Source organism: Marmota flaviventris, chromosome 11, assembly GCF_047511675.1.
Source record: "Marmota flaviventris isolate mMarFla1 chromosome 11, mMarFla1.hap1, whole genome shotgun sequence".
Classification (NCBI taxonomy): Eukaryota; Metazoa; Chordata; class Mammalia; order Rodentia; family Sciuridae; genus Marmota; species Marmota flaviventris.
Window position 1 is genome coordinate 73,143,112 of NC_092508.1, and position 27,189 is coordinate 73,170,300.

At 40.7% G+C, this 27,189-nt stretch overlaps 1 protein-coding gene across 2 annotated transcripts in view; it reads left to right on the forward strand.

Annotated features, from left to right (window-relative positions):
- Positions 1-171: 171 nt before the first annotated feature.
- The window catches only part of Acvr1 (activin A receptor type 1), a 123,439-nt gene continuing 96,421 nt past the window's right edge, over positions 172-27,189 (forward strand). For both annotated transcript variants that reach the window (XM_071619165.1, XM_027938038.2), the window contains exon 1: positions 172-746. The gene's annotated coding sequence lies outside the window, so the exon portion shown is untranslated. The remainder of the gene's footprint in view (positions 747-27,189) is intronic.

The following is a 27,189-nucleotide window of genomic DNA, read 5'->3' on the forward strand; positions in this document are numbered from 1 at the left end:
CGCCCCGGGCCGGGCGCCTGCAGGGGGCGCGGGGACGGCCCCGCCCCGCCGCCTTCCCTCTCCCTCCCGGCTCCCTGGATCCGCGCCGGGAGGAAATGATGTGTTGCTGCCTGGTTAATCACAGCTCCAGACACTCATTGGCCGAGCGCTCCGCAGCCACTTCCTCCTCCTCCTCCTGCTCCTCCCGCTCCGGCTCCTGCTCTTTGCAGCCGCCGCCGCCGCAGCCTACCCCACGGCGCTGGGGGAACTTTTCTACTCTCTGTGATCGTCTCCCCCACCGCCCCCGGGGCAGCCCCCACCCGGCGCTCCCGCCCAGCCCGAGGCCGTCCTCCCGGCTCGAGCCTCTGCGCCTCGGGAAGTTTATTCCGCCCGCCCTCCTCCCCTTCCTCCTCCTCCTCTTGCTCTTCACCCCGCCTCCCCTCCCTCCCCCGGCTCTTTCCCCCGGGTGGCTGCCGCTGCCGCTGCTGCCGCTGCCGCTACCAGCCTGTTCCTCCGCCAGCCGCGCCGGCTGGGAAGCCCCTGGCCCCACACGCCGCTCCGCTAAAGCCGCCGTCGTCGCCGTCACTCGCGGCCGGCCGCCTGCCCTCGGCCCCGCAGAGTTCCGGGCTCCCTAGCCGGCTGCACCGCCCCGCCCCGCCCCGCGCCCGCCGGGGCCGCCCGCCCCGCGCCGCGCCGACCTGCAGCGCCCGGCTGCCTAGCGCACTCCGCCTCCCCCGGCTCTGCCCCCGGCCGCGGCGGGACCCGAGGTGAGAGCAGGTCGTCGGCCGTGCTGCGGGAGCCGGGAGGATCGAGGGAGGAGGGAGCCTAGCGGGAGAAGAGGCAGGGTTGGGGGTGGGAGGGTGGGCGTCTGCGGTGCCTCCCCCTCGCTTTCATTCCTTTCTCCCCCAAGCTTGATCCCCTCTCGGTGGGGGGAGCAGTCGCGGAACAAAACTGTCTTGCCTTGGGCCTGAACTGCTGGTGGGATACGGACGGGGAGGGCAGAGGCATGGAGCAGGGGTCTCGGCTTTGCACTGGGTGTGTGTGTGTGTGGGTGTGTAGTGAACTCCTTCAGGGTGTGCGCCTCAGACTTATAAATCGATCTGGCCATTCGGCCACGGGGCTCACCTTCCTAGCTGAGCTTGATAGAGAGTAAAGAGATGGGCGAATCACCCCCACCCTCAAAATATCCATCCCTTCCAAGAGGAATTTTCTGCTGGAGAGACAGCCAATAAACTCTGCTCAACTCCCTCCCTCCCTCCGTTCTTCCTAGCTGCAGTTTCAAAAAGCTTCAAAGCCAGGAATGTGGGATTCATCTTCCGATCCCCAGAAGGCAAATGTGGTTACAGATGTTGCACGGTACTTTGCCAAGTTTAAAACCCTTCCTTCAACACTGTAACCAAAACAGTGAGGCTAGAACCTTGGGCGCGTTGGGGAGAACTGTGGGCTTCTGAGGCCGCTGGATTCAGACTTCCGTCGGGTTCTAGACTGGCTCAGCTCTGTCCAGTTTGTGCCAGATGCGTCTCCCACCCTCTCCCCATTTTCCCTGGTGTTTTGAACGCTCCTTGCATGGGAGGGAAGCTGTGGAAGAAGCTACTTGAGGAAGAAAACATTCCACTTAGCAGAAGAAAAGTCTTAGGTTAAAAAGTTGTCATTAATTGGACTTTTGTAGAGAGGTAGAAGGTAATAGAATGGATTTGTTCCTTTTATTTATTTATTTTTCCTTTTCTCTTTTTTGAGCCATGGGAGATAGGTCTTAGAGGATGGGAAAAGGAACCGACCCTAAACATGTTTTATATATTTGTGAAGAGACCCTCGAATGGAGACATTATCCATTGATTTTAAAGAATCCTGTCCCAGAGATACAGACTACTCTGACAGCCCAAGGGAAGGCGGTGGCAAAAAATAGACACCACCTCCCTTTTCCCCCAAAAAAATTCTTCCTGGAAAGGTGGTGTTAAGAAATTTCAGAGATGGGCTGATCCAAGTGGCGGGCCTTAAATGGAAACACTATAGTATGTCCTGGCACTTGTCTCTGGAGGTGGGTTGCTGGCCAGGGGCCCAGGCTTGGGCAGCCGGCAGACACTAGACTTGTGCTGACCTCAGACACCAGCTTGCCATGCAGCGTTACAATGTGCAGACTGCTTAAGTATGAAATATGGGCCTCACCCTTGTCATTAATGGGGACAGTGGGGTCAGAAGGTTATTTTAGGACTGGATAGGATCTAGATCACCATCTCCTAGGATCAGATCATTTTGTGATTCAGTTACTTTTGTTTTCTGGTCTGGAATCATTTTTTAAAAATGCAAGTATTTTTAATTTGAAATGTATGCTTTAATTTGATGTGTTTTGTGTTGAAAATAGCATTTCTTCTGTCACCCCTGATGCAAGTACTCAAAGGTGGTGAATGATGTTGAGATAAATTCTGGGTAGATGACATATAAAGGACTGGCTATGCACAGATCGGGTTCACACTCTTGTTTTCCAGCTGTATTGCTGAGTTTAATTTCAAAAGGAGAGAGTGGTTTTCAATAAGACTTGATTTAGGTAGTAGTCTTACAACTTTTGTGCCTTGGGAGAAAGTGATCATCTAAGTAATTTAAAAGAGTGTTAAGGATGCAGAGTAAAGATGCCATGTTCAGAAATGGAAAGAATTTTCAAAGTGAGAAATTTAATTTGATTAATAGCATTGTGAAATTTTTTTTTTCAAAGTAGTGATTTACCAGATTTTATTCCTGCAACTATGTTTGGAATAAGAGAGACTGAATCAGTAAATATAGTTTATGCCTCTGTCTTAGCCAAGACTCAACTGGACTAGTCCTGTGGTGATCTTGATAAGTTTCTAGGTAATTCTTAGGGTTCGATTGAGTATCTAGTCTTCTAAGGGAGGAGGAGACAGGACAGAAATGGATTTGAAAAATGATCCTGTTCTTCAAGGTCACAAGGTGAAGATGGAATCAATGCTGGACTGGGAGCTGTCCTTTGTGGCTTGTTTGGCTGTTGGATCCTTGTATCTTGATTTATTTTTATGAGAGGAGATCTCATGCCCAAGTCATTAAGAATTAGGAGAAGCAAGCCATTGATGGTGGCAAAACCCTCTGATATGTGTGTGTGTGAGTTTAATGACAGGATAATTTGGGGGTGTTGGATATGAGCCAGACACTGTTCAGGTCTTCACATGCACTTTTTCACCTCATTTTCTAAAAGCACCATATGCTTTATTATTATTTTACCCTTCTACAATAAGAAATTGAGGCTTGGCAAATTTAAATGGTGGAGTAGAGATTTGAACCAGAGGTCTGTGGTATTCTGGAAAACTTGTTCCGGGCTACTCTTGCCAGTGATTACTAAACTTCATGTATTCACACACTGTCTTCATGAGTTTTCCGTAACTAAGTCTCACTTAGTCTTTATTTAATATGTTTTTTTATAGCATCAGTCCACCTTTTCTTTAGAAGAAACAAATAAAACAAAACAAAACACTAACTATCTTTCTAAGAGGTAACTATCTATTGCTGCCATATTTAGAAAGCCAACTCACTTTTTTGGGAATAGGAGGTGATCTTCAAGATGCATTTATACTTGTACCAAAACCTCAAATTCAGGATAATGATTACCTGGTATGTGTGTGGCCTGGGATAAGGGTGGACAAGGTAGGCAGATGATACAGTATCGGTGATGTTCTGGTTTTTGGGTTGGGTGTTGGGTTCATGCATGCTGATTTTATTTTTAGACTTTATAACCTACATATGTGACACATACTTTTTTTTCATAAAATGATAAAATTAAACACATTATTAACATAATGATTACTTGGGGAATATTTCACTGCACTCTGCCAACTATAGACAGCTTGGTGTCTTGTATAAAGTAGGCACACAAGAACTATTGGCTGGTTAAGAAGACCCCAGGTAATAATTTTAGAGCCGGCTGATTATTTGTTATACTTGAGTAAAGCTGAGGTACAATCGCTTTTTCTATTGTCTCCTCCTTCCATTCTCATATCCAGTGTTATGTCTGAAGTAATGGCATAGGCTGCAGTGGTGTTTCTCCTGAATTCTCTGCTGTTGTGGGAGACATGATTGGGTTGCAGCTGGCACTTCTCAGCATCACCTTGTCTTATATATCTAGTACTTGGGATGGGGCACAGAGTGCTGTTGTGAAGTGTTAAAATGCTTTGGTTTTTACCCAGGGGTAAAGTGACCATTCAGAGCTGGAAGTGGTATTTAAGTTTAAGCAGTGACTGGGTAAAATGTTAACAACATTAAACTGGTGAGGCTGGGAAATAAAGCCATCAGAGGTTTTAATTGGAATCCACAGAGTCCCCTGTTTTATTTTCCCAGGCAAGTATTGGGCACTGTGGCTTTATTCCTGGAAATGAGGATTTGGAATTAGGCTTCCTGGTACAAAATGCCTTCTTTGATCTTTTGGAATGAAACTTTGTGTGTCCCCCCCCACCCCCACCCCACCCTGTGGCCAATTCCAGCTCACAGAAGAACCAAACAGAAGATTTCCTTCTTTTTTAGCTGTTGACCATAGACTGCTCTTGCTTGCTGTGCTACTTTAAGAATCAGAAGTTCCAAACCAGGATCTGTCTGTTGGAAAGGACATTTAAGTGAAAAGACTCCCTTTTTGAAAGAGCTTCATCAAGTTGGTGTGGTTGGCACATCATAGCCTTTGGTTCAGAGGAGAGGTTGGTTTGGCACTCAAAATTGACTCATAAGAGACCGAGCAGACAAAGAATTGTGGGGGAGGTTGGTGATATAGCTCCGTGGTGGGGCACTTACTTGAGGTCTTGAGTTTGATTGCTAGCATAGCAAGAATAAAAGAAAGAAAAAAGAAAAACCAAACCAAACCAGAGACCCATCAGCTTTCTTTTTAAAGGGAAAACAAATATACCCCTGCCCAATATTCATGTTGACTGCACAGTCAAGTAACATGCTTGTGCTCTTCTAGGCAGTTCTGGAAATCTGAGCTTGTTTATAAGTCTGAAGGCTCTTATGTGATCCATGAGAGCTTTATTTTCCGGAGCCACCATTACTCAGTTGTTTGACTTTTGGGTTTTCAGTCTCTGACCAACATTCCACTTTGCCTGTTAGAGTTGCTTCATTGTTTACTCTGGGTATCTGGCCTTTATTTCTGTGACTGGGAAAGTAACTTTAAATTAGTCCTTTCTACATTTTGTGGAAGTGGATGCAGTAGGTGAATATTGTTTGGGGAGGGATGGGGTGAGGTGAGGGGCTGCATGTGTCCTGATGGATCTCCAAGAGGTCAGCTGTCTTTCATCTTGAGTCCTGGCCTCGGCTGCCTAGCCCTTTGCATTGTCGTGTTCCCCCCCCCCCCCAATCCCGTTTTGGGGAGAGCCAAATCCTTCAGGGATCAGAGTAATCTCATTGCCAGCAAGAATGCATGTTGATCTTGCCTTTTGACAGTCTCCTAGCATTTTATCATCCCCACTCTTCATTCTGGTCCTTGATTGAGCTCTCTGAGGGCAAGAACTTCAACTTATTCATTCTTCCATTTATTCTTTTGATACAGTTCATAACCCTTCACCAATTTAAAGCCTTTCCAATTGTCTCACTGGGCTCCTTGAGGGCAGGGACTGTGTCTTATTCATCTTTTGTGTATCTTTTGCACCTAACATAATGCCTGGCCGAGACCACACAGCCAATAAATCGTTTTTTAATTGCTAAAAGAATGAATGGATGATTATGTGATAGGGGAGCAAAGGGATGCTGGCTTCTAGGGAATCAGTGAATTCTCAGAGAAAATGATAACAGTCACTGGTCACTGTGGTCCCAAGCACGAGTGTGAAGCAGGGAGAACAGACACTGTAGGTAGAAGGAAATGTATTTGTTTACCCACCCCTTTGTGCCTTTTTTGGTACTGGGGATTGAACCCAGGGCAGGGCGCTCTACCACTCAACTGCATCCTTAGCCCTTTTTATTTCTTATTTTGAGATAAGGGTCTCCCTAAGTTGTTGAGAGTCTTGCTAAGCTGCTGAGGCTGGCCTCAAACTTATTATCCCTTCATTTCAACCTCCTGAGTGGCTGGCATTACAGGTGTGTGCCATCTTGCCTGGCCTCTCTTGTGCTTTGCTCTAACTCAAGTCCTCACTCCTGCTAAGCATATTCTCTACTACAGAGCCACATCTCCAGCCTGATGCACCCTTTTTTTAATGCTTAATTGTAACTTGTACTTAGTGAATATAAACATTTATCATATTCATTTCAGTGTTTGTTTCCTTTTTATTTTATATTTAAGGGAAAATTTTCCATTTTGGGGAAGAATATCTCAATGTATTTTAATTTTTATTTTTTTATAGTTGTAGATGGACAGCATGGCTTTATTTGTTTAGTGTTTATGCGGTGCTAAGGATTGAACCCAGTGCCTCCCACATGCTAGGCAAGTGTTCTGCCTCGGAGCTACAGTCCCAGTCCTCAACTAATTTTTTTATACCCTGTAGAGCAAGGAATCCTGCATTAACGTGTGTATGGCTGGGCCCCAAACACTTGGTGAATTGACTCATTTACTCCAATTTTCGCCTGTGGTATAACTTGTCAAACAGTTGTCAGAGCACAGAGAGGTAGTCAGTGCTTACGTCAGAGGTGAAAGAATGTGCGTGATCTCTTTGGAAAATGGATGGAACCCAAAGTAAACTTCTCTTCAGATAGGTTTTAATGGCTGATTTGAATGGGTACCACATAGAACTTTTCAACTTGAATACGTAATGACTAGGCATTTCGTTCATCTTTGAAAGTCCAGATCAGCCATTCATAGTCACCAGGCAGCATTGATGCCATTGAAAAAGAAGATTTCTTTTTTTTTTTTTTTTTTTTTTTTTAATCTTATTTTTTTTTTTTTGGTGGGGTTCTTTTTTTTTTGTCTTTTTTGGAACTGGGGGTCGAACCCAGGGCTTTGCGAATGCAAGGCAGACGCTTTGCCACTGAGCTACATCCCAGCCCGAAAAAGAAGATTTCTGTAAGTTTAAAAAAAATTTTTTTTTTTTTAGATATTCAGGGAAGAATCGTTGATTGAACCACTAAAAACAAAACAAAACAAGAATGAAAGCAATAAAGCATTTGGGTTTTATAAGAAAAGGAAAAAGAGGACAAAGGAAATAGGGGGTGATGTTGGACGAAGCTGGATGTTTAAAGTGGGATGATACTTGGAGTTTGGAGAGTGGGTGCTGAGAAAAAATGTGTAATAAAAAGAACTTGACAGGAATGGAGGGGATGGGTTGAGATGATATTTTAAAGCATGTTGTGAGTCTTTCACTATTGCAGCTACTGATAAGTGGTGCTGTACGCTAGGCAAAAATATAATGTGCTTGACTATTCTTAAGTGGTAAGTTAATGCTTATAAGCAAAAATCTCCAAGAAAGCTGGGTATTTCTGTCTCCTCTTTATGCCAAGGACTTACACAGTACAGAAATGCAGGTAGGAACAGTCAGGAGAAAAGGATAGATATTATCTAAAGTGACCCTCACCTTCCTTTTCATAAGTAAGGAAAATGGTTAGGGACAATGTGCCAAAAGATATTTTTCACATGTTTTTCAAACTTGAAGAACCTGAACAGTTGTGAGCAATAGGTGGCTAAAACAAAAATATTTATTGGTATGGTCCAGTTAAAAAAAAAAAAAGGAAAAGGTTAATTTTATTTCAGTGTTTTTAGAAGACGTTTGACTCTTGGCAATACATTTTTCATCATAAGCTAATACATACACACTCATACATGCTTATTAAAAAATAAAGCTGAATTACAAGTTCCACAAAGCAATATTGTAATGCTTTCTGTTTTGTATTCACTTTTTATTAAAAATTCTGATACCTATCTACTAAGTTGATTTTACAACTTGCTAATAGTTCATAATCAGCAGTTCAGAAAAAAAAAAAAAAAAGAAACCTGTTCTGGGTGTTGTGGAAATTAAGCTTAATTTGTTTATTGAATAGCTGCTAATCTAGATGAGGATATTGTTTTTCATCAGTTCTACAGAAAGGCCTCACCCCTATGCATCCCCTCCCCCACCAATTCTTTTCTCTGTTTTAGGGTCTTTGCTTGTTTCTCCAAATCAGATTAAAGTGACTAATATGTGTTTTGGACCAGCTTCAAGAGTGCATTATCATGCTCTTCGACCCTACTCTGTTCTTAGTTACTCTCCTTATATCAAAGAAGACATTTGGCATTTGTTTTTTAGGGATTGGCTAGCTTCACTTAGCATAATCTGCTCTAATGCCATCCATTTCCCTGTAAATTCTATGATTTTTGTCATTTTTTAATGCAGAGTAATACTCCATTGTGTATAAATGCCACATTTTTTTTTATCCATTCATCCATTGAAGGGCATCTAGGTTGGTTCCACAGTCTAGCTATTGTGAATTGTGCTGCTATGAACATCGATGTAGCAGTGTCCCTGTAGCATGCTCTTTTTAGGTCTTTATGAGAAGAAGATTAACATTAAACAGGGATGAGAGGTGGGAGGGAAAGGGAGAGAGAAGGGAAAAAGCATGGAAACGGAAGGAGACCCTCAGAGTTATACAAAAGTACATACAAGAGGAAGTGAGGGGAAGGGGAAAATAATACAAGGGGGACAAACGAATGTCAGTAGAGGGGGCAGAGAGAGAAGAGGGGAGGGGAGGGGAGGGGAGGGGTGATAGTAGAGGATAGGAAAGGCAGCAGAATACAACAGACACTAGTATGGCAATATGTAAATCAATGGATGTGTAACTGATGTGATTCTGCAATCTGTATATGGGGTAAAAATGGGAGCTCATAACCCACTTGAATCAAATTGTGAAATATGATATATCAAGAACTATGTAATGTTTTGAACAGCCAACAATAAAAAATTAAAAAAAAAAAAAAGGAAAAAAAAAAAAAAAAAAAAAAAAGAGTGCATTATCATCTTGATCCCAATCAACATCAAAGGTGGGGCTGATTGACTTAAAATGGTGGCAGGAGCCCTTAGCTCCCTGTTGATTTAGATCATATTTGAATAGAATGGTGGTTTTCAGTAATAAGGGGAAAGCAGGAGTACCTGCTAGCACCGAAAGGATGAGAGGGTGAGAGGGAGGTGGGGAAGATGACTCCATGTATTATTCAGAATTGTAAAATGGAAGGTCAGTAGAGACACCTCTTTATATTCAAAGACATAAACACTTAATTTTTGTCAGTTGTCCCTCCTAAAATTTTCCTGTTTTCTTGCTCCTTCATATTCCTGCTCTTCTTTATCTTTCATTTACTGAGCATATAGTATGTCTTATTGTGCTTGGGACTAGGCATGGGATTTTGCTGAGCAAAACCAACTTGATCTTTTTTTTTTTTTTTTTTTTTTATTGGTAGCCATTAAGATCAAGTTGGTTGGTGGATGTGTAACCAACTTGATCTTAATGGCTACTTGAATAAAGGGTGAAGAATTATACATCTAACTATACATGGCAGAGCACTGAGTATCTCAGTCCCAAGATATAGAAGGATAAGGATCACCCAACACCTTTGAGGAAGTATCTGTTTGGCTAGCTTTTGAAAGAGGTACCATTTTGATATTATCATTTTGACAGGTATCTGTATATATGTAGGTTGTAGACTAGGCAACATTCTAGAAAGAGGGAATGGGGCAAATAAATGAGGTAGTTGGTTTTTTGTTTAGGAGCTGAGTTATGCAAAACAGGTGTGCCTAATTTTAATCACCAGAATCAGACTCCTGTCTTAAGATGAAGCTTCTCAGGGAGTCTTGCAAGATCTCAGACAATTGGAAGGAATGGCAAGCTTTATGAAGTGATTTGATTGTGTGGATTATATTAAGCTGAAAGCCACAGAAGGAAGGTAAGGAAGGGAGATTTGGAGTTACACTAGAGTTTCCTTGGAATGCCAGGCTGAAGGTTAAGATAATGGAGGCCTTGGTTAGGTCCTTACTTGCAATATTTCATTGAATTCTCATACCCACTCTATGAAGTAAGTACCTAGACTTGCTATCCTCCTTTTACAGGAGGAAAAACTGAGACCAAGAGAGGTGATGTAACATGTTGGAGATCATACATCTGAACTTTAACCCAGGCTGTATGTTCCCAAAGTAGCATGCTCTCTAATGTAAGTGGAAAACTAGCAGCCCTGAGCTGAATGCACCTGAGTGTTGTATTTTGTTTGCTATTGCATTTTAAATGTTTTCTTAAGGAATACTTGACAGTATTTAAAAATGAGGAAATTTCCCATGAAAAAAAAAAAAATCTAGATTTCCAGCTGCTCCAGTAACATTGAAAACATCCGTAGCCCTGAGACCTTGTTCCTGCAGGAACCTTCCAGAGCTTTTGATTGTGTCTGTCAGGGGTGACATGTGCATTGTACTTGCCACAGTCCCAGTTCTTCCTGTTTTCTCTCCTGCTGAGGCCCAGCATTAGTGGCTCCTTATTGTATATACTTGTGGTATTTTTCTGTTCTTTCCCCCATCCTTCCCCCTACCTCTGCACAGCTCCCATCCGTTACGGGGGATTGAATCCAGAGGTCCTCTACCTCTACCACTGACTATATCCCCAGATCTTTTTTTTTTTTTTTTAAATTTTGAGACAGGGTTTCAAAATAGGAAAAAACAGCTCTAGATAACTATCTTCTGTATATTAAAGATTGGAATTGCCGAATCAAAAGTCATTTGTACTTTATACTTGAAATTTCAACACTGTTAGTACCTTGAGTGTATTTTCTTTGCTACTGTGAGTGTGTATTTTCTTTGCTACTGTGAGTGTGTATTTTCCATGTGGTACTAGGGATTGAATTCAGGGGTGGTGTAATACTGAGTTGCCCAGGCTGGCCTAGAACTTGTGACCCTCCTGCCTCAGCCTCCCAAGTAGCTGGGATTACAGGTGTGCAGTGCTGTGCCTGGCTGGTTTATTGATTGATGGATGGATTGGAGACAGGATTTCACGCTGTTGCCCAGACTGGCCTCCAGTTTCTGGATGCAAGCATTCCTTCTTTCTCAGCCTTTCAGGTAACAGGGACAACAGGGACATCAGTCCACTGTCCTCAGGTACTAATTTTTTTTCCTATGAATATTGAACTGTATTCTCTATTGTGCATGTTTTAGTTCTGAGTTGCTACATTCCTTTGAAAGGCATACCTTTGTGTATGATAATTAATTTAACCAACCTTTTGTTGTTACTTTAGGTGACATTATATATTACAGTGCTTCAGTGACTAATTTTACATATTTCATATCAACTTTATTATTTGTGGTTTTACTCTCTGTGTTTCCAGTTACCAGAGGTCAACTGGGGCCCAAAAATATTAAATGGAAAATTTCAGAAATAAAATTTATAGATTTAAAATAGCTTTTATCACACCATTTTATTATAATTATTCTATTTTAATCTTAGGGGCTAATCTCTTCCTGGGCCTAATTTATAAATTGAACTTTATCATAGGTAGGTATGCATAGGAAAAAACAGCTCTAGATAACTATCTTCTGTATACCAAAGATTGGGAATTGCTGAATCAAAAGTCGTTTGTACTTTATACTTGAAATTTCAACATTGTTTGTACCTTAAGTGTATTTTCTTTGCTACCGTGAGTGTGTATTTTCCGTGTGGTACTAGGGATTGAATTCAGGTATAATACTGAGCTTTATCTCTGCCCTTTTTATTTCTTAATTTGAGACAGGGTCTTGCTAAGTTGCCAAGTTTGGCTTTGAACTTGTGACCCTCCTAGATCCTCCTACCTCAGCCTCCCAAGTTACTGGAATTACAGGTGTGTTCCGCCATTCCCAGCTGAATTAGGTTTTTGATTAGTGTTTAAAGCAGTTGGTATGGTGTGAATGAGAGCACAAAGACTCTAGCAGTGTATTTTTCTGTTGTAAACCAATTGTGTGGCCCAGGAATGTAATTTTCTTAACCTTTTTCTTCATAGTGCTTTTCCTTTCCTGTTTGTCTAGAAGGGCACAGACTCAGTTATTTCCAAAGTTTAATAATGCGTTGATTCTCTTTCAGTCTCTTTTTTGGTTTTTCCAGTAAATGGAGCTTGATGATTTTTTTTTTTTTCTTCCTCTCTCCGTGCATAAGTTTGAGTCTTGAAGAACTCTGGGCTTTGGAAGCTTTGCTAACCACAGCTTTACTTTGATTGTTTTAAAGCACTATGTCTGGTTTTTGCCTTATGTTAAAAGCAGAGCTTATATGGCTAATTATCTTTTTTTTTTTTTTTTTTAATATGGTGAGTGGTAAGTAGGCATTTAGTGACCAAGAAACTTGTATAGTCAGCTTTTTAATATTGATCAAGAATAGAGGCAATGGATTTTTAGACTTAGGGTAAAAGTTTTATTTTTATAATAGCTTTAAAAAAAAGCAGTAGGTTTGTGATAGACAGTCTTTAAGAAACAGCAAAATTTTATTTATGAGTTTGGAGCAGACCGGAGCAGACAGCTTTTGATGTATTCTATAATGTGAAGAAGGTAAAATAGTGCTTGCTTGAATTTTTGAAGTATTTAATCAGTATTCTTTAACAAGATAATTGGATTTCCTGGTGGTTACCAAATTAGATATATTTAAAAATTTAAATTCAAGTAAACAACATTATATAAAATTCATGTTTATTCTCTAAACTGCATTTCTCTCTCTCTCTCTCTCTCTCTCTCTCTCTTTTTTTTTTAGAGTTGGCTTCCCTTAAGCTAAGTAATATATTTGAATTTTTCATTTGATAGATTTGGAAATTTTGGGTTGCTAATATAAATTTTTCTGGAACATTTTTGAGCCCTTGGTTATACTTATTTAAAAAAAAAGTATTTACTGTCTTTAAATATACACATTTATTCATCTAGCTAGAGTAGCAAAAAAAAAAAAAAAAACACACCTAAATGTTCTATCATAGAGGTTAGGTTTTATTTACATATATGAAACATGGAATCATATGTAATCATTAAAAATACTATTTTAGGTGAATTTTTAGAGACAGATTTCACTTTAAAAGTTACTTTCTCAAAGAGGCTTTGTCAGCTATTCCATCTAGATAGATCCTTAACACTTTTTTTTTTTTTTTTTTTTGTATTTTACATGTACTATACTGTCAGTATATCTATGGGGTAAATAAATACCAATGAGAACAGGTACTTTGTTTAGTACAGTGTGTGTGAATGTGTATGTGTGTGTGTCCTATGCCTAGTATACTTCCTTATCTATAGGAGGTGCACAGAAATTTTTGGAATGAATGAGTGACCATGAAGAGTACAGAAAATAACATTTAAGTAGAAAAAGCAAGACACTGAAAACTGCATAATTCTATTCACATAAATTATGCACAATTCCATAAACATAAACATAAAATGTAGTACTTTCCAGATTTGTGGTTATATACATATGGATGTAGAGGAGAAGAAAAAAGACTAGCAGGAAACAAACTGAAATGTTAACAGTTAGTGTCTGTGCTGTGGGTCATGCATAATTTTGAAGAGAATCTTAAATATAAACGAGTGAAGTAAATATTGGAAGATTATGTCACCTCCATAATGTATTTTACCCCTTCAGCGTTAAAGGTGGTCACCTTACCTAAAATGATGTATTACAATGCTGTGGCCTTTCCTCCTCTGGAGTAAAATGTACTGTATCTTTGTAGTGTGACAGGTTTTATATCTACTTTCGGATTAAATTATGATCTGAGAGTTGCACTTTTGATAAACTGGTTTTAATTTCACATCAGTTGAAGCTAAAGGGTAGGGAAAATATATTAGATCTGGTACAAGTGTCTAATTATAATTATTGACACATTTTCAAATGCTCTCTTAAGTGTGATACATGGCCCATGATTTTGACAGCTGTGACTACATTAAACCTGCTAGAGTAAGTACTCTTTTCACAAAGGTTTGTTTAAACTTAGAATTGTCAGAAAGATTCTCTGTAAAGTGGATGATCATAGACTTAGAGGTGAAATGGTGGTTCATATCCCACTGTGCCTGGTAGGTTTTAGTCGTTGATGTTAATCAGAAGATTATCTGGGTTTACTTTTTATTTCAAGAAAGCTGGCATTTTAATTTTTCTACAGTGTAAAAATTATGTGATGCTGTTCTTTTGTGATTTGACTCTGAAATGCTAACATTGATTCTACTTATTTTTTCCTACTGAGGGTTCCAAGCCACATAACTCCAAACCAACAGACTTGATGTTGCATAACAGTTGTCTTTTCTTTTCTTTTTTTTTTTGTCTGCCTGCCTACCTGCCTGCCTGTCTTATGCTGGGGATTGAACCCAGAACCTCATACCTGCTGAGCAGGCACCCTACCACTGAGCTACATTCCCAGCCCCAGCCTTATTTTGTAAGTCTTCCTGGTGTTATATCCTTTTCGGGTATTGTTTCCTTCCATTTATCTAAGTTTAGTGAGTAGCTACTGTATGCCAGGCACTGAGCACATAGACAAAAGAGTTCTCAGAAAGCTTAGTTTGGCAGAGGCAGAAAAACAACCTAGATATAACAGAAGCACCAGAATAGGGCTGTAAACATAAAATGAAATTGGATGCAGGGGCTGGGAATGTGGTTCAGTGGTAGAGCACTTGCCAAGCATGTGCAGGGCCCTGGGTTTAATCCTCAGCGCTGCAAAAGAAAAAAAGAAAAGGAAGAAAGAAAAAGTTGGGATGTTCTGTAGTTTTGTTTAAGAGGTCACCAAGGAACGTTTTCCTAGGGGAATGATGTTTTTGACCTTCTTATGATGGTGGAGTAGGAAGTTATGGGATTGCGAAAAGGTCGTAGTCACAGAGGCTTACAGGAAAGAGAGCGTCCTTTAAAATTGAATCTGAGCAGAACCTTGCTATTCAAAGTATGGTACTTGGAATAGTAGTGATGACTTCATTGGAAAATCAGAGTCTTAGGCTACTCTGAATCCTACATACGGGAATCAGCTTTGTAATAGTATCCCCAGGTGACTTGAATGCTTCTAAACGTTTGAGAACCATTGGGACCTTGAGTCTAGGAAGGGGTAAAAAGTGAGAGAACTGGGAAAATATAAACCACTTAAGGAGGTTTTGTTTTGCTTTTTAAACAAGCATAAAGTTGTTAATGGATAAGTAACATCTATTTATATTTTCCAAAATTGTCTAGCAGTCTTTACAAGACAACATTTACCAAGGATGTTTCTTGAAACCTAAATCATGCTTAAGGTGCTGCACAAAAAATACTCCTCAATTCCAAGACATGCAGGACATTATATCCTTCTTTCAGACAATGTGAAATGTACATTGGAGATTATAAAAAGTCAGTCTTGGGAAAAGTCATTAACTTAATCATTTCTACTGGGATATCCCTGGAGTCTTCCAAATCTGTTCTACAATTGAACCTTATGTAGCCTTACAGCTGTTAGCACCCCAACCTTAGAGTGTCACATTTTGGGAAATGGTAGCATTACTTTTCAAACTTCAGACACTTTGCCTTATCTGTAGGGAGACCGGCTGCTCTGGTTTGCTTGGGCCTCAGGGATATCCTAGGACACCAGATATTTAGTGCCAAAATCCTGGACAAACCAAGGTGAGGTGGAGATATCCTTTCTACCTATTTACCATACACATGATTTGACTTCCTCTGCCCCAGGTGAGCTCAGCCTTATCCCTTTTTTTTTTAGAGAGAGAGAATTTTTTTTTAATATTTATTTTTTGGTTTTCGGCAGACACAACATCTTTGTTTATATGTGGTGCTGAGGATCGAACCCGGGCCGCAAGCACGCTAGGCGAGCGCACTACCCCTTGAGCCACATCCCCAGCCCATCAGCCTTATTGCTTAGAATGCCTGTTTCAAGAGCAATACCTCCCACCCCTCCTTGCTGTCCCTGCCCCTGTTAGGGGATTTCCATATTAGGCAAGTGCTCTACCACTGGGCTACCTCCCTAGACCTATTTCAGGGTCATTTTCTCTGTCTCTTTCTTCCTTTTAATTAATCAATCAATTAATTAATTAATCAATTAATTTTTCCTGTACTGGGGGTTCAGCCCAGGGTTTTATGCATACTGGGCACTTGACAAATGCTCTAACACTGAGCTACCATCCCCAACCTTTTTAATTTTTAAAATTTTCAGTAGTGCCTCAATAAGTTGCCCAGGCTGATTTCAAACCTGTGATCCTCTGGCTTCAGCCTCTCCAGTAGCTGAGATGACAGGCATGAGCCGCCATGATGGGCTCTGTAGACACGTATTAATGGAATGGTTCCCACATTTCCTGTGCTCTGTTTTGTGAGGTTTTGATTTAGGTGTTCTGATTTTGAAAGGTCCCCAGGTTATGTGCATGAAAGTTGGTTCAGACTTATTAAGTATGCTACTTATGGAGTTGTTTTAACATATGGTAGAAAAAAAATAACCATTAGAAATAAAAGAGCCCAAATACCACTTAGGCAGCCTGTTGGTGGATCACCAGTAGTCTATGTTTCACACTTTGGGAAATGGAGAGTAGCAATTTGGGAAAGAAAGGAGGAGGGCTCTATTGCTTGCTTGGTGACAATTGTGACTAGAGAGAATGGTGACAGTTTTAAGGACTTTTGGGAGGGTGAGCTGATGAGCTGTGGTGACTGATCGGATCTGTGGGGTGGGGGCACAGGATGGGAGGAGGAGGATATCTGATAACTGAGGCTCCCTGTCATAGATGGTTATAACAGAATAGGAGGAATAGAGCATGCTGCAAGACAGGCTCAATTTAACAAGCTGGGTTTGAGGGTCTTGAGACACTAAGATAGAGCTGTCTAGTGGTTCTTCAGAAGAAAAAGAATTAACAGATCTGAGGAGAGCTCTAGACTGGAGACAGATTAGAGCTTCTCCTGACCCCGGCAGCAGTGAAGTACAGGTGAGGATCAAATTCTACAGGAAAAAAGGGAGAGGGGAATCTGATGCCCACAGCCCCCAGGGTGAGTGCTTGGACAAGGACCCAAGAGAAGAGTGTGGGAATAGCCCAGGGTGGGTGGGACACTAAGGGAGCAGGAAGGGAAGGCTCCTCCAGATACTCCCATCAACCAAATGGGCAAGAGCTCAAGCAGGCCATGTGCTGGTCGCTTATGATGTCACTAGTAATGCTTGTGCAAGATAGGCCTGAGGAAGGAAGCCATATTACAGTGGGCTGAGAGGGAGGTACGGCTAGAGCAAGTGACTTTTTCTAGAACTTTTGACCGAAGAAGGAGCCTGGGTTGGTATGGGACCTTAGGGACTAAGTCTGGATTTGTTTGGGGGAGTCGTCGTCATCCTCTGGTTACTCATGGAGTTTTATTTCCACAAAGAAAAAAGATGACAAAGAAAATTCAGATATTCATAGAAGAATTGCCAGAGCCCTCTGGGGCTCCACAAAATTGCTTTACTTTCTTACATAGCCACTCACCTTGTCTCTCCTTCTTCCTTGAAGCTCCCCTTGTTATTCCCTCGACACAACAATCTCAGTGTCTGAATTTATATGTTTATAAATGTCATTAAAGATTCTTTTTATGGTGATGCTCAGGCAGCATGTGATTAAGTGTTCAACCTTTGTTCCTATGTTTCTCACGTTCATGGAGGGCTCTGTAGCTTACCAAAGCAGCGCCACATCTTATGTGATCCTCTTAATCACCTTGTTCAGGAGGCAGAGCGGAAAGTAATATTATTCCTCTTTACAGGGGGAAAAAAGCCCCTGAAGTTTAAATGTATCCAGGAGGGCTTGCTGATGATGAATGATTTAGTGATGGGTTCAGAATGGAATTCTGGCTTCCTGGTATTTTTTTCCGTTATATTAGCTGGAAGGGTTGTCTCCATTTTTTTTCCCCCTTTCCATTAGTTTTTAAATCCCTTGAGTGCAGCTACCATGTGTTAATTGTTGTTAATATTGACTCATCTGTTCACTGTTGCCTGGAGAACGTGGGTGATGGTGATAGTGGGCAGGAGGACTCTTTGGCCCAAGCTTCCCTCTTTTATAAGATGTGTCACATCTTGACCATAACCTTGAATGGTAGACTCCCATAAATACACCATCAAGATTAAAGAAGGCATCTTGGATTACGTAACTTTGAATTCATGTCTCATAACTGGACCCTGTAATTATCTTGAGATCAGCCCAGTAGTACTGCCTGGTATGTTTTGTAAATATTTAAAATACACAAGTTTTTTTTTTTGTTGTTGTTGTTGTTTTTTGGTGCTGGAGATTGGACCCATGGCCTTGTGCATGCAAGGCAGGCACTCTACCAACTGAGCTATATCCCCAGCCCTTAAAATATACTACAGTTTTTGCCACTATGATTTTGCATCCTTTTTTTCAGATGATCCTTGACTTATGATGTGGTTATGTCCAATAAACTATTGTAAGTCAAAAATAGCATAAGCTGAAAATGCATTTAATACAGTTAACTTAGTCTCAGCTGTTTCCCTTCATGAAGAGATCTGACTAGGAGCTGTAGCTGTCTGCTCAGCATCACGAGAGTATCCTACCTGGTATCATTACACTTGAAAAAATCAAAGTTCATGATTCCAAGTATGGATCTACTGAAAATATGTATTACTTTTACAATCATGTAAAGTAAAAATTCATATGTTAAAGCCAAATGCAGTAGTGCACACCTGTAATCCCAGCTGCTCGCCGACTGAGGCAGGAGGATTGCAAGTTCAAGGCCAGCCTGGGCAATTTAGCGAGACCCTGTCTCAAAAAAAAAAAAAATTTTAAAAAGACTGGATCTACTGAATTAAGTGCACATGCTGGGTACTTAATAAAAACTTGTTGTTTTGAAGTGAGGGAACTACACTCTGTGGTAGAGTGCTCCTGGCTTCAATCCCCGGGACTGCTACAAGAACAATAGCAGCAAAATTAAAAACAAAACTAACAATTGCCACACCCCACACCCCCAAAACCATAAGAACCAAAAAATATAAGTTGAACCACTGTAAGTTGGTCTCTATTTTAATACCATAAGTCATCCATAAGGGCCAAAACTGTCTGGATTTCAGAGGGGCCTTCCTCTTTGTGAGATCCTTTGATGAGCTGGTGGAGGGACATGAAGATGAATTGGGCCCTCTCACAAAGCTTGTAGTCTAGGAAAGATGATTTTTTTTTTCTTTTGTACCAGGAATTAAAACCAGAGGTGCTTAACTACTGAGCCACAACCCCCTCCCCCTTTTAATTTTTAAATTTTAAAACAGTCTCTCTAAGTTACTGAGGGCCTTGCTAAGTTGCTGAGGCTGGCTTAGAACTTGCGATCCTCCTGCCTCAGTCTCCTGAGTGGCTGGGATTACAGATGTGTGCCCCAGACCTGGTGCTGATGTTGTTTTGTAACTACTTGCAGGGCATATGTTGGGCACTTAATATAAACTTGTTTTGAATTGAGGGAGGTGTCCTTTTGGGTCATACATTCTCCATATTATCATGATGGACCACTCTCAAGTTTTTATTATTTTTAATGCTCTTTCCCCGAGACATTAAAGATTTGTATTAGAATTTGGGGAAGGGGAATGATGAAAGAGAATGAAGACATGGAATCAGCAAGTTTTAAGACAAGAAACTCGAGGTTTCAACTGGGCAGTAAATAGTTGAAAGCAGGGAGGAGCCACTCTGGGGAGGCTGGGAACACACAGAGGTACTTTTCAAAGAGCACACCAAGGTGATCATCCGAGGGTGATATAGGAGTAATTCAAATCTGGTGATGTTCTAGAGGGGAAAACTGAAGGCTGCAGGATAAAAGCACATTATAATATTTTTTTTTCTACCTCTAGTAAAGGCTGCTATGGTGTAATTCCTTTTATAGGGTCATGTCTAAGAATCTGTAATTCAGTCTACCTTAGAATTTGTTTATTTTTTGAAGTGTCATAAGTTGGGGAAAAGGAATAAAAATTTGACTCCTTATGCTTATATTAAAAACTTGTTGTTTTGAAGTGAGGTTCCTGGTTCATGATGAAGGGAGGAACATTTTAGTCATTAAAGAGATTGAGCAGATGAATTCATGTTTGGTCATCAAAGAAAGTACCATTAGGAGCTTTATTCTTTTGGGAGGAGAAAAAGGCAAAATATGAGTCAGACAGAACATAAAGTCTTTTCCATTCACTTGATTCTGCCACTTTCCTACTAAAGGACCATCGGCCCAGCAAGTGTAACTCTGATGGTAATGGCATTTGTGCAGACTTCATAGTTTATAAAGCTCTCCCCCCAAGACCACCTGTAGTTGCTCTGACTCTTGTTTATAAAGTGAGCACTTCTGATGAGTGTGGGCACACGTGGATTGTTCACCTAGGAAAGGTGCTTTAGTCGCTTGAAAATCCCCAAGTGCCATATGTGATTCTGATTTGAACAAGTTTCTTCTTTGTGAGGGGTCAATCAGTTGTTCCTTGGCAATTATGGAAAGGATGGTGAACCAGTCTATGACACTGGTAGAGCATCAGGTTTGTTTTATAAATGACGACAGACGCTCTTCTAAGCATTTTGGGTTTGCCAGTTCTGGGGCAAAGCACCATGGTTCGTTCTCTCTCTCTCTCTCTCTCTCTCTCTCTCTCTCTCCTCTTGATACCTCAGGTCTCCTATGTTGTGTTTCCTTTTACTGGAGATTGAAACAATCTCCAAATCTTTGTGTACATCCAGGGAGAGCCTAACCAAAAATATGTCTATGAGAGATGGGTGTCAAATGTTAGGAATAAAAAGATTCCTTAGTTTTTAAAAAAAATTATTTGAAGTCTTTTTAGGTTCTGTTTGATTCATTTATCATTCTCTTTTCCTTCCTTTCTATACCACCTGTGTGTTAGGCTCTGTATTGGCATGTGTTGGTCATATAGGTACCAAAGGGGCTGACCCTGGCTTCTGGAGTGTTTGTGGCTTAGTGAGAGAGACATGTGACTTACAGATTGGGAAGTGCAGAATGTGCTGCGGTGATCCAGAAGAGGAACACTAACCTGCTTTGGAGGGAAAGATGTAGGGAATGTTCTGACCTAGAGAGGTGCCAGGATTTTAAGAATAATTGGCATTTTACCTGATAGCATAAGGAAGGGGATTCTAGCAGAGGGACATTCTGGGCAAAGTTGGAAGGCATAAGAAAGGCATGGTTCATGCTGTGACCTGTAGGTGGTTTAGTTGAACTTCTGCTTAGGTTGTGTATGCCTGGGCACTGATGGGATGGCAGGTTGGAAAGGCTAGGGAAGGCCACATCACAGAGACTATTGTGGCCTGAATGATATAGGTTTTATTCTCAAACTCTCCTGGCTGTTGGGGAATATTAGTTAGGAAATGAGTCTGATTAGATTTGGATTTATTAATCACTGGTGTCAGTTTTGTGGATTATCTTTTAAAATTTTACCTGTACTTATATGCTATCAACAAAATTCTCTCTCTCTCTCCCCTCAGTTCATATGTTGAAGCCCTAACCCTCAATGTGATGGTATTTGAAGGTTGGGCCTTTGGGAATTAATTAGGTTTAGATGAGGTCATGCAGGTTGGGCCTTCTTGTTGGGCTAGTGTCTTTATAATAGACAGTAGGAGGCCTGCTGTCTCCTCTAGCATGTGGGCACACAGCAGGAGTCTGCCTTCTGCAGGTCAGGAAGAGAGCCTTCATCAGCACCTTAACACACTGGCACCCTGGTTGCAGACTTCTAGCATCCAGGACTGTGAGAAAAGAAATTTCTGTTGTCGAAGTCACCTAGTCTATTGTGTTTTATGATGGCTCCCTGAGTTTACAGGAAAACCTAAAATGGAGAAAGCAGGCCAGGTGCCATGGTGAACAGTTATGATCCCAGCTATTCAGGAGGCTGATGCAGGAGCATTGCAAGTTCAAGGCCAGCATCAGCAACTTAGGGAGCTCCGGCCTCAAAATAAAATGAGATAAAAGGACTGAAGACTGGAGTATAGCTCAGTGGTAGAATGCCGCTGGGTTCAATCCCCAGAACTGCAAAAAAAAAAAAAGAAAAGAAAAGAAAAAAATTCTTAGAGTCAAATGTTGCATCAGAAACCCTAAACTTATAGGGAAAACAAACAAAACATGATTTGGTACTATCTGTGGGTTCAGATATTCCTGGAGGTTTTAGAACATATTCACCCATGAATAAAGGGCATATGTCTTTTTCCTGTGAATTCCTTCTAATTTGTTCTCTGTATTGGCTTTTTTTTTTTTTCCCTTAAGTTTAGAAATAGGCTTAAGTTTTCCCTACTATTAAACAAAATGGTTTGAACCCTACACCCTACACCCTACACCTTTATCAAGCTACTTCCTGGGGAAGCATTGCAGAGGTCAGTCCATAGTCACTCCTGAGGCCTCCTCATTCTGAATCTTCAGAACAACATTTATCTTTCTCTCTCAATAATCTTCTTATTTTGTGCCCATTCATCAAATGTTTCTGAAGTGCCTACCAAATCCCGATTTGGGACAAGAAGCTGGCAAGCTTCTGGGGTATGGTGACTACCCAGTGGCCTCTGGCCTCCTTGCAGTGGGTGGAGTTGTTCAGTTCCTCCCCCAGGCCTGCACTTGTTTTGCACTGTGCTGGGTGAACCTCCAGCCTTTATTGAATTCCCACAAAGTTGAGCGATGCAGTATCTGTGAGCTCACTCTGCCTTTGGTCAGCTCTTGACTATCAGTAGTTTATTTTCTTTTTTACAAGTAAGCTTCTGTTTATCATTTGGTCATCATGTGTCTTCTCTTTTTTAGCGACACAGAATAGAGTGAGTGTCTTACTGTTCTCAGTGATGAGACCTGTTATATTGATCCCTAATATTCTTTTTTCTTTTGTGGGGAAGGGTTCTAAGGATCAGACCCAGGGCCTCACACATGCTGGGTGAGTGCTGTACCACAGAGCCACCTGTCTAGCACTCTGATATTCTCTTTTTGAAGAAGAATATTTCCAGTGCTTCCAAGTGATCATCACCAGCCATACTGCTGCCCACTTTGCCATTCACATTCTGGTTTGATTAAATCTTTTAAAAATTGGTGTCTAGAACAAATTACAATATTTCTGGTTAGGTTTCTGTACTTTTTTGGTTTTGTTTTTTAAACTTCCATGCTTGTTTTGTATGCCCCAAACTGCTGTATTTTGTATTTCAGAGAGCCATGTTGTCCTGCCTATTGAGTATTGAGCTGCCTTTATGCTGCTGGGTTCCTAACCCCTCACTGCCTTATGTTCATTCCCTTTACTACATGGAGGGCCTTACATTTACCTTACTTTTCAGTATGTCAGATCCTGCTGATAGCAGTAGATGACCATGAGGACAATGTCATTGTTGTCGTTGTAGTCGTCTCCTCCTCCTCCTCCTCCTCCTCCTCCTCCTCCTTCATTTTATTTTCTTCATTTTAGGGAAGAGATGAGATCTTTTCTTCCCTTCCTCCCTTCTTCCCCCTGCCTCCCTCCTTCCTTCCTTCCTTCTTTCCTTCCTTCTTTCCTTCCCTCCTTTCCTCTTTCCCTCCTTCCCTCCCCAGGGACGCTTAACCCTTAGCCATATCCCCAGCCTTTTTTTTTTTTTTTTTTTACTTTTATTTTGAAACAGGGTCTCATTAAGCTGCTTAGGACCTCCTAAATTGTTGAGGCTGGCCTGGAACTTGTGATCCTCCTGCTTCAGCCTCCCGAGTTGCTGGGATTACAGGCATGCACCCCCATGCCCAGCAGAGATGAGTTCTTTTAAACAGTACCCTTTATGTAGGAACTTAACAGACATACCTCTTTAATCTTTGGTCTGTGTTGACCATGAATATTTAATGAGAGACTTTGTCAAATGGGTTACCAAAATCTAGATGTGTATGTTTCTTTGGAATCTTTTTTTTTTAAATTAATTTTTTATTGGTATATTATACATAATGGTGGAATTCATGGTGACATGTTTGTACCCACACATAACAATTTGTTCCATTTCATTTCCCTAACCCCCACCCCCACCAATACATTAGCGTTCTCCCCCTAATTTTAGGAGATTCTTACCCCCCACCCCCCAGTCCTCCTTTAGTATCCACATAGGAGAGAAAACATGTAATCCTTGACTTTCTGAGTCTGGCTTATTTTACTTATCACGATGCTCTCCAGTTCAGCTTAGGAATCTTATTGAAAAAGGAAACTTGGTTAATCTTATATGACTTTCTCTTATTTGGGGGCTTCCCAGAGATTACCACTTTTTAAAAATTCTTATTATTTTTTGCAGTATTAGGGAGTGAATCCTGAACCTTAAGCATAATAGCAAACATTCTACCACTGAGCCCATTAAAAAACACACACACACACACACACACACACACACATAAAATATGTAACATAAACTATTTTGAGAGTAGCTGGGATCATCATGTTTTAACTGTTTAAAATCCATTCCCAAATCTTGCCTGGGATTTTGCTCCATTTCTATATAGTCTGTAGACAATTTTCATTCATTTTAATTCTTCTGAAGCTTCTAGTGATCATTAGATTCTTTCAAATGGTAAAGGCTGACTTCCTTTTTCTCAAAATTTTGAAATTTTCTGAGATTGCTTTTTCTTTCTTTCAATCTCCATCCTTTAAGATTCTATATTTTCATTGTTCCATAAACTACACATTAGCCACAATCAACGCCGACGTGTGACTGGCTCTAATGAAACTATCGGCTTCAAGTTGAAAGCCAGACCAGGAAACGCTGACACATGGAGAAGAAGGTTAAGGTCGACTATTCCGGGAATTGAGAGAAGCGCATGAAGGAGAAAAGTGGTCACAATTTAACCAGTTGGACCTGCTCATGGCCATTGTCAGGTTATACGTTTATGTCTGTGCCCCGTCCTCTGTTAGCAATGAATCATTCTTGCAAATAAAGTAAATATTAGTAAATTTATGTGAATAGTGTTTTTTTAGATATAAAATTATATGAGAAGTGTGCCAAGAAATAATGAGTTTGGGAATCAAAATAAGTCTTTAAATTTGCAGTTTTGACACGTGATTCTCTGTAGTGTTATTCTCCTTTCTGGGTTATTTGAATACTATACGATTGTGTTTGGAGCCATTTTCCAATATTTGAATATTTTCCATGAGCTACAATTTTTGTGAGTACTACCAAATGTAGTATTTCTTATTTAGCAAACAATGTTTAAAAAAGATAAAATAGTGAGTAAAGAGTACTGAAAGTATTTTTAAAGTATTTTATGATGTTAGGAATTATGATTTCTTGTTCCCAAATTCTAAATGCTGATATCTGTAGGAAATTTGGAAACTGTAGTCCATAGGGCTTGTGCTGAGAACTATTTGTCTTCATCTATAATGTGATGGGTACAGAAATTGAGATTAAGTGTTTAGAGATTATTATGGCAGTTTGACATTGCCACAACTGAACATGTGACAGGTGGATTTAACTCACTGAATAGGGTGTTTAAAAAAAAAAAACAATATTGGAATGTTAAGGACTGTAAGTTTAGTTGGATAAGCACTGGTCTAGGTGAGAGAGGGTGATTGGCTGGCTTAGGCGTAGAGTATGAGAAGACACTGGTTGGAAACAGGACATTGAAAGTGGAGCCAGTAGTGTTTGCCACAGGGTTCGATGTTCTAGACTGTCTTTTCCTCTCTGGTGTTTTACTTGTAATATGGATATAATTATGAGAGCCAAACTTAAGGATTATTTTATCTATATTAAGTGTTTCCTTGAGCTTTCTGGAATCCTCCCATATACATTATTGCTAGTATAATGCTGTAATCTATATCAAGTATTTGTGCTTGGTAGAATCCCCACTACACATTGTTACTAATATAATCTTCCTAATCCAATCATACAATCCCCTGGATTAGCCCATCAGCTGCTCACCATTATATAGAAAAGAACATTTAAACTGCTGCTGTTGACTTTTAAGATAAGTGGCATCTTCTTTCAGACTCTTCTTCATGGGTATCTTATACTCTTGACAATAGCCCAGCTAGATTTCTACTTCTAGTCATCCCATTGTTTTATAATAAACCACCCCAAGTACAGTGGCATAAAATGACAACCATTTTATTATGCTTACAGTTTGGTGAGTCAGAAATTTGGAATATACACAGCAGGGATAGCTTGTCTCTGTTCAACAGTATCTGGGGCCTCAGCTGGGAATATTTGGAGGCTGGGGCTGGACTCATCTGAAGGCCCCTTCAGTCACATCTTGTGGTTAATGCTGCCTGCCTGCTGCCTGAGGGTTGGGAGCTCAGCTGGTGCTGTCAGCTGAAACACCTACATGTGGTCTCACAGTCTGGGCTATTTTGAGCTTCCTCAGAATATGGCGGTTGAGTTCCAAGGACAAGTGTCTCAAGAGACAGGAAGTAGAAGCTACAAATTTCCCAAGATCTGGTGCTAGAAAGTGTGACTGTCACTTCCATCATATTCTATGGGTCAAGCTGTCATATAGATCCTGGATTCTGGAGAATGGGACACAGTTCCTGTCACTTAACAGAAAGAGCGCCGCAGCTTAGACCATGTTTTAAACAATCACAGCCTACTGTTCACCATGTCTCCTACACTTGTTGGTGTCTAAGTCCCTCTCTGTGTCAGCTGCTTTCTCTCTCCACTCACTGCCACTCCCTAGTTCAGACGCCATCTCTGTCTACAGATCCTTTCTGGGGACCATACACATATTTTTTTTTTTGTGCTTATTCTTTTCTTTATCCATCTAGTGTTTTAAAAATGATGAATCAGTTTCCCAGTGTGACATATGTTGCTTTTCTCTTTTCCTTTGGAAACTTTAAACCTATTCCTCTGCTCTCAAGAAAGAAAGAAGGTGGAATTATCTTATTCTTTTTTTTTGTTTGTTTATTTTATTTAGATATAGCACATATGCGGTAAAGTACCCAAATCCTGAGTTTATAGCTCAGTGAATTTTTACATCTGTCTTTATCTATGTAAGTATCATCACACATGAAGATATAAAAACCCTTTTCATTACCTCACAGGGAAACAGCTTATTCTTGCATCCTTTCTTGAATAAGGTGGTTGTATGAATGAATTAGTAGATTCTCTCTGACTGCCTTATATGACATATAGTACAGTATTCTGCCAGTTACTGGTGGGCAACCTAAGCCCAAACACATTACACGGAAATTTCCAGAAATAAACAATTCATAGCTTTTAAGTTGCACATTATTCTGAGTAACATAATAAGATCTTGTGCCTTCCTGCCTGGAATGTGAATCATCCTTTTGTGCAGAGTATCTGTGTTATATATGCCACCTGCCTGTTGGTGAGTAACCACCTCAGTTATCAGATCAGTTGTTGTGGTATCTCACTAACCCTTATTCTATTTGATAATGGCTCCAAAGAGCAGGAGTGGTCATGATGGCAATTATATTATAGTATATTGTTATAATTGTTGTATTTTAAT